Raw genomic sequence first — 9,022 nt, 5'->3', positions numbered from 1 at the left:
AAAAATTAATTCATAAGCATTTACTTTTAAGCCAGTTAAATAGAGCTGATATACAAATTAATTTTGGCAATACTCTCCGGAGTTAGAAACATATCATATCTATAGTATATACGCAGACATAATAGATAGACATAGAGATCGCATAGCTTTCATTTTAAGGTTTTAGTTATGAAACAGGTATAATACAAAACTCACTAGTTTATAAATAACAGTTGGAATAAATTAAGCCTACTTGCCTGAGTTTAAAAAGGCCTATTTTCCCTCTCAGTCTCAGGAATTGGAGATGGTCTAGATAAGAGCGTCCTGAGAAAACCTGGAGACACATCTCAAAGGCACAGGGAGATAAATGTAATTTCCCCCCAGAGGGACTTTTGTTCCCTTAGGGTCAGACTTAGAAAAGATGTTTTTTCAAGCTGGCTTTCTCTAGCTGCATACACACACAAACAGTTTGGAGCCCCATCTTGACCATTTCAGGGCGAGATCTCCTTTAGTTCCCATTTAAGTAAGTACTTCTGAGTATTATAAGCTCTGTACATACATAAACCCGGCTGGAGTGTTAGTCGGGGTTTGACAATCTGGCGCCCCTTTTTCTTTTTAGTTGAAGCCTTTGTTTCCCATTTCAGTGTTGGTTTGTCAGGATAAAATTACTGTTGAAAATTGTGTGGCAGGCTGGTGTGCTGTTTGTGAGCTGAACTCCTCTAGGTGTCACCCGAGAGTCGTTTCAGCTCTTTCATGTGTCTGGCTTCTCACTGCAGCTGTCTAAAACCACCGTGGCTCTCAGAGCACTGGATGGCCAATCCTTATGTGTGTGTCTCTCAGACAAGCAGTTTTTATTTATTTATTTATTTATTTATTTATTTTTCAACATCTTTATTGGAGTGTAATTGCCTTACAATGGTGTGTTAGTTTCTGCTTTATAACAAAGTGAATCAGTTATACGTATACATATGTTCCCATATCTCTTCCCTCTTGCATCTCCCTCCCTCCCACCCTCCCTATCCCACCCCTCTGGGTGGTCACCAAGCACCGAGCTGATCTCCCTGTGCTATGCGGCTGCTTCCCACTAGCTATCTATTTTACGTTTGGTAGTGTATATATGTCCATGCCACTCTCTCACTTTAGACAAGCAGTTTTTAAATTACTGAGCGGTTTTCTTTATGGGACCACTGCACGGTATGCGGACGCACTTCCACCACTCCTGTAAATTTCTCAGTTGCCTTAGAAGACCGTACCCGGCCAGTAGGAGCTCTGTCCCTTATCTTCGGAGCTGAAAGCTGTTATATGATATCTTCACTTTTATTCCAACAAACTCTGTTAAAGTAGCTAATTAAAGAAAAACACCAGGCCAGGCCCCTACCTAGTCACCCAGTCCAAACCCTCTCAGTGTCTTTCAACTGAGCAACTTTCCGACTGTCTTTCAACTGAGCAACTTTCCGACTGTCTTTCAACTGAGAATCCAGGTACCTCTTCCTGAACTGCCTTAAGTTCAGAGAAACCTCCTCATAGCAAGGAGTTTACCAACCATCAGATAAAACTCAGGATCATCAACCAAGATGTGAGATCTGAAGCCAGGAGAGACTTACCCAGTTGACTGGACTTGCTGATGAGGTGGATGGGCACAAGGAGACTTTGCTGGTACCAAGGCTCTGGATCCTTGTAGAGTTCAGGTGAAGGAGAGAAGTTTGCTCTGGGTCCCTTTGTGGTCACCAAAACTGTTAACCAAAAGAAAGATGCACAATGTAAGAGCTGTGAGTTTAAGTTTTATTCAGCGTCTTGCTGAGGACTATAGCCCAGAAGACAGTCGCTCAGTAGCTTGGAGTAAACTAATCCAAAGAGGTAGAGGGAGAAGCCAGTTTATATGTGATTTTTAGCTAGGGAATATGTGCAGTCAAGCATACATCTTGGCAAAAGATTACTGCTATTCACAAAGGACAGATATCTCAAGTTAATGATTTAAGTGTTTTCCCATGTACGGGAAGGTGCAAGAATATGGGGTCATTAAAATTCTTCTTGAGATATACATCTAAGAGGTCTGCTTGTCCAAAGCACAGGGCATCCTGTTATTATAGTCATTTCCTCTGTCTGGAGCACAGAATGCACCATCAGTCAGCAACTGCAGAGGGTCAATCCTTGCAGAACTGGGTGATGAGCAATGCTCTCTATTCTTTGTTTACACCTCCCTCCACCTGGTCCCAGCCTTTCTCTGACACTTTCTTTGTAGTTAGAAGTTTACTTCACTAATCTTATCATGGTATGCAAAAGCCCAAAGGTTTGATACAACGGGTCTTCTGCAGTCCAATGAGATTTTTGCGCCCCAATCCACTGCTTTGAATCTTTCCAGCACATTCTTTCTGGCTTATGGTCTCTCTCGGGTGTATCAGTTACCTTGTTGAGACCACTTCAAGTGTTTATAAGATCTACTTACACTGAAATATTCTGGCCTTGTGAAGTTGCATTTCTTGCCGATAAGGAATACAAGGGACACAAAGCGTTCTAAGAAACACCCACTGTGCTTGGTGAGTGAGGGTCCTTTGCTTACTGCCAAGTTTGTCTAGTATCAGCTCCCACAGTGTTTGGAAACAGTCTTGGATTGTTGTCAGATCTTCCGGTCCTGTGGTTTCACTCTGCAGGCTTTTCAGGCAGTGCGGTGTCCTGGGTAGCAATGGGCCTTGGGGTTGGCTGGACTGAATCAAAAACATTTCAGTGACTTACTAGCTGTGTGTCCTTCGGAAAGTTACTTAATTTCTCTGAGCCTTAGTTTCCCCATCTATAAAAAGGGGGGAGAAATATGTAATTTAAAAAGATGTTTTGAGACTTCAGTGAGAAAGTATATGTGGTAGATGTGATTGGCACTCAGAAATATTGGCTGGGATTATTAGTCAATGCAAACAGACCTCTCCTTTACAGAGGAAGACAGCTTTTTTCTAAACATCTTTGGCTGCCAAGAAGTTATTGTTCCCCAAGACATCCAGGAGCAGAGGTCAGGGAGAGGGGTGTTTCAGGGTGCAGGGAAGAGGCGTTGCCACGTGGTGCTAGGGACCTGCACCCTCAGACAAAAGTAGGAGAAAGGCCATTTCCAACTTCTGCTGGTTTGAGGAGCTGGGCCCTCCACCTGGGCTGGGTGAGGCAGAGGCAGCGTTGTTCTGAGGAATTAGGTAAAAGGCCCGCAGCTAAACGTGGGATCAAACCTCAGAGAATAACAGAGCTTTGAGGGACCTTAGATGAGAACTCAGGCCCCAGTCTTAGGAGAGTGGCTGCAGACCCCACAGGCAGCGAGCCAGGCCCGGCCTCAGGATGACACACACACACGGAACATTCGCCACGTGCAAGACACTGATCAAAGTGCTTTTCACATGTTAGGAGATTCAGTTTCCCAAGCCACCCCCCATGAATGGCTTTTGTGAAATCTGAACTTTGTCTATTTTGTTCACTGTTGAATTTCACAAGAGTTCCTGCCACATAGTTGATACCTGCTACAAATTCAGTGAATGAACAAACCCTGTGAGGTTTGCCAGAGGAAATTCGAGTATGCAGAGAGATTAAGTAACTTGCCCAAGATTCCCCAGCTGGTAAAGGGCCAAGTCAGGACTGGAACCCAGGCCACAGTGAGAAGCTGTCTGCAAGCCTCTGGATTCCCAGTCTCCCCACTGCCTGTTTTCACAGAATGTCTGACCAGTTTCTTTTCCTTCTTGTGACCTGCTTACTTGGAGCTTTTCCTACCTTGGCTATCTGTAGATATTTGTAACCTCAGGAGAGTTACCTCTGGGGCACTTAGCTTCACCTACCCTTCATTTCCCATTTTCACAGAATACAACTTTCCTATATTTCAATAGAAGGTCTGGTTTACAAGTTTGCAAACTCTAGTTTTTCCTGACGACAAGGGTGTTGCAGGGAAGTAGATCTCCAGGGTTGAAGGCTGGTGGATTTGCACCCAGTTGGAAATCCTTCTGGACTGTCCAAGTGTGTTCTGCATGTTCAGTGAGGATGTGAGAAATGGGTGTGATGGTGTCTGAACCTGCCCTTCCTTCTGGGCAGCCTGTGGGGGTGTTATCGAGTCCAAGCTTGTACTGCTCACCGCACGACAGGCCAATGAATCGAGAGACGAGTTGTAGGGCAAGGAATAGCGACTTTATTTGGAAAGCTGGCAGACCAAGAAGATAGTCTCGAAGAACCATCTTGCCTGAGTTAGAATTCAGCCTTCTTTTATGCTAAAAGGTTGGGGAGTAAAGTCCTGGTTCTGGTCAGCTGGAGGGGATGTGTTAGTTTCTTCCTCCCTGCAGTCATTCAGAGGTGGGCCTGGTCAGGATGTTTCCTGAGAGCTAAACGAAGGTATTTTAGCTTAATGCTCATTACCTGGGAGGCAGGGTTCCCAGAGATGGGCCATTATGTATAATTTAAGCTTAAAGGTGACATCCCTTTAGTGATTAACTTGTAATAGCAAAGTTTCTTCCCTATTACAAGGGGTCATCTGTTAGAGAAGAAACTAACTTGGAAAGAAATCAAGGATAAGCTAGCAAGGGAGTAGCCACCGGTGTGGCTGGGTCTCCACCTCACTTTGGGGGCTCTTCTGCTCCCCACCTCTCTGCGTCGTCCCTCCTCTCCCTCTACCCTCTTCTCACCATTTCCCCTCCCTCCTCAGCCCCGGAACCGCTCATTCTCTGGTTCTGGAGCCTGGAGGGCTTTGAGCATTGCCCTGCCCAGGCTGGGGATGTTCTCTCCAGTCTGGGGCTCTCAACCCTCGCTGCCCATCAGCAGCACTTGTGGGTCTGGAATAAATATATGCAAGTGCCCTGTACCACCACCCTCCCCAGATTTGAATTCAGCAGGTCTGGGGGAGAGTTGAGGGATGTGCTTTCACAGACTCTGTCCACCGGTGATTCTGATGCGGGCCTTGATTAACAAACTGCTCTTCTATCTTGCCAGGTTTCCTTAACTTGGGATTATATGACAAAGAGATGAAAGGATGTATTTAGAGTTACTGTGCTGATTCTGTGAAAAGAACTAATGTGCTCAGGAGGCTTACTTGGGACTTTTTCCCCCAGCTTTATTGAAGTAGATATAATTGACACATACCATTGCATAAGTTTAAGGCATACAATGTGATGATTTGATGTATGTATATGTTGTGAAATGATTACCAAAGCAAGGTTAGTTAACAAATCCATCCCCTCACATAGTTACCATTTCCGTGCAGTGTGTGGTGAGAACATCTGAGATCTACTCACTTCGCAACTTTCAAGCGCACGATGCAATATTGTTTACTATGGTCCCCATGCTGTACCTTAGGTCCCGGGAATTTGTTCCTCGTACAGCTATAAGTTTGTACCCTTCGACCAACATCTCCTCACTTCCTCCACCTCCAAGCTCCTGGCAACCACCAATCTATTCTGTTTCTCTGAGTTTGGTGTTTTTAGATTCCACATATAAGTGAGATCGTACAGTATTTGTCTTTCTTTGTCTGACTTATTTCAATTAGCATAATGGTCAAGGTCCGTCCATGTTGTCACAAATGGCAGGATTTCCTTTTCCTTAATTTTTCAAGGCTGAATATTATTCCCGTGTGTGTGTGTTTGTGTGTGTATATATATATATATATATATATATTTACACCATATTTTCTTTATCTATTCATCTGTCGACACTTAGCTTGTTTCCATGTCTTGATTGTTGTGAATAATGCTGCAATCAACATGGGAGCACAGGTATCTCTTTGAGGTAGTGATCTCATTTCCTTCAGATAAATACCCAGAAGTGGGATTGCTGGATCATATGCTAGTTCTATTTTTAACTTTTTGAGGAGCCTCCATATTGTTTTCCATAGCAGCTATACCAATTTACATTCCCACCAACAGTGCACAAGGGTTCCCTTGTCTCTATATCCTCACCAGCATTTGCTATATCTTATCTTTTTGATAGCCATTTTAACAGGTGTGAGGTGATATTTCATTGTGGTGTTAATTTGCATTTCCCTGATGATTAGTGATGTTGAGCACCTTCTCATGCACCTGTTAGTCATTTGTATACCGTCTTTGGAAAAAATGTCTATTTGGGTCCATTACCCATTTTTTAATCAGGTTTTTTGGGGTTTTGCTATTGAGTTGTATGAGTTCCCTATATGTTTTGGATGTTACCCTCTCATCAGATATATGGCTTAGAAATGTTTTCTCCCATTCTGTGGGTTGCATTTTCATTTTATTGATTGTTTCTTTTGCTGTGCAGAACTACTTGGGATATTGTAACCTGTATGTTCCCAATCTACGTTGAGATAACGTTTCATTTTTACACTGATTTGTGAATGGCAGGAGCCTCTTTGACCCAAGTGCCAGCTCATATATATTCTCTTTCTGCTAGTTGCCCAGAGCACTGCTCTATGTGTGTCCCCTGTTCCCCTGCTCTGACTCCAGTGTGATGGCCTCGAGCCGGGCACAGCTGTCTCCTGTGGTGACATCCTTCACACCCCTGTGTTTCCACTTCAGAGCCTGGAACTGAAAGCAGGTGGAAAGCAGTTAACAAGACCTTCCTCCAGGTGTGAGAATAGTGGAAGGAATTACCATCATTGCCATCATCACCATCATCTTCACAGCTAACACTGTGTGCCAGGCAGCTCCAACTGCTTCGTTTCATCCTCACGGCGACCCAGTGAGGTTGGTACTGTTATTATGCCCATTGAACAGATGAGGAAACTAATCTCTCAACCTCAGGCAGCTAAGCCAAAGAAGCTAGTGTGTCTCTAGGAGGGTTTACGGGTAGCAGCCACAGGCACAAACCTTACTGAGAGTCCCATGTAACTCTCAGAAGACTTTAAACAGGAGATGCAAATTCAGTCTCTATCAGCATGGCTCCCTGCACCTGGGATTCCAGGTCAAATTGCCTCCCTCCCCACTCCATCCCTCCCCCATCCTTCTCTTCCAGTCCTCTGACCATTAGTGGAGCAAATGGGGAACAAATATCCCCTTGGGGGAAATCCTCTCCCTCCCCCACTTCAAGGTGTGGTCTGACTCCAGAAACTCATATTTGACAGGTGTCACCGTTCACCATTACTTTTCTCAAGGTTTGGGTTGGGGCTTAAATAAGCACTAAAGAGGGACATCCCAGCCCAGCTCTGAGGCCCTCACCTTGTCTGGGACACAAAAAGTAGCCATAAGATTAAAGTATAAGCACCTACTAACCCCCGAAGTATGCAAATGAAGGACGGCATGCATCCCACGTTAAACAAAGTGATCTCTTTAGACAAATAGGACAAACAATTTCTTATGGCAGTTCTTTTGTTTTTGGTCTTCAAAATCTCTTTAAAATGCTTAACCAAAAGCTTAAGTTCATGCGATGGAGTGATTTTCCAATTTTGGTTTACATTTTGATGTTAAACCATCAACAAAAAAGTGGGAAGGGAATTAGAATAACATCAGGAGCTAATTCTCATTAATGTCTAAAGGGGATGATTAGGGAGACAGTTTCTCACGTTTTGTAATTGTGCTAGCTAAAGGATATTTCAGGGAGGAAATTTTTGAGTCTGAATTACGTTTAGATGCTAGCTTCCTAACACCAATTAAAGAAAGCTGACTTGTGGACAGTTGGGGCTTTTGTTTGTTTTATTTTAAGGTGCCTCTCAAATGAACAATTTGTCCATCGTAAAGTTCCCCAAAAGTGGCCAGTGTAATTTCAAATTGTCTGGTGAAACTGTGCCAGTTAGAAAGATACACAGGAATGAGCATTATAGTGGGAAAGAATGAATGGGGCTGGTGTTTGGCTTGGAGGGGGGCGCAGTTTCAGATGGAAAAGCCAACATGAGAACTGTAGTGTGACCATCCATAAAACATTCAGTGTGACCTGCATCTCTGGGACTTGGTCAAAGACCAAGCATCACCCAACCGGAGTCGGACAAGAGCTCCTGATTCCAGGCTGACAGAACGAAGGTGGTTTCTAAGAGGAGGGGAAAGATACAAAAACACGGGTTACTAAACATAATTTTAATTTGTCCTTATTTCTTAAAATGCCAGTAAAGTAATGAATATGATCCAGAATATGGTTGCTAATGCATGTACATTTGTTTTGGTCATCTCAAACTGTTTACATGCTGTGAAATAAATGCTCATAAAAAACAGCTGGATGGCTTCTAAACTTTCTTTCCTCTGAGTTTCTCTTGTGTCTAAAAACAAGAGAAAATATTGGTTACTCTAATTAAAGATAATAATTAGTGTAGATAGTTAATTGTCCTAGATATAGTAATTGCAGAGAGATATAGGCATATATACAGAATAAGAGGTGATTTTCTGTTTATTTAGAAAAATTATTATAATTTATTCAAATGATAAATTTAATATGACACATATTGTTTTATTTAATATACTGGGAAGTTAATTATATTTTAAAGCTATATTTAAAAGCTTTAAATTATCTATTTTATATTTATATATCTACATATGCCTAAATACATACAAATAAAGGAATATTAATAGATCCTTTACTATAATCTGTTACAAAAATAATGTACCAAAGGAGTAAAATTAGAATTAGATCTTTCATGTAAACTGACTAAATTATTTTATGCCCAGATTAACAGACGTTCCTTTTATTTTATTTTATTTATTTATTTAAATTATTTATTTATTTATTTATGGCTGTGTTGGGTCTTCGTTTCTGTGCGAGGGCTTTCTCTAGTTGTGGCAAGCGGGGGCCACTCTTCATCGCGGTGCGCGGGCCTCTCACTATCGCGGCCTCTCTTGTTGCGGAGCACAGGCTCCAGACGCGCAGGCTCAGTAGTTGTGGCTCACGGGCCCAGTTGCTCCGCGGCATGTGGGATCTTCCCAGACCAGGGCTTGAACCCGTGTCCCCTGCATTGGCAGGCAGATTCCCAACCACTGCGCCACCGGGGAAGCCCTCGTTTTATTTTTTTTAACCAAATGATTCTCATAACTTTCAGTGCTTTTCTCATACTCTTAAATCATTTTGTTGGAAATTCTCTTGGTTAGCCCTTACCTAATTTTGTTTGTATTTTAAAATGCTATCACAGACCTAAATTCAC

Source organism: Balaenoptera physalus, assembly GCF_965194825.1.
Source record: "Balaenoptera physalus genome assembly, chromosome: 1".
NCBI lineage: Eukaryota > Metazoa > Chordata > Mammalia > Artiodactyla > Balaenopteridae > Balaenoptera > Balaenoptera physalus.
The sequence above is the reverse complement of the archived record's forward strand: the minus strand, read 5'-3'. Positions refer to the sequence as shown.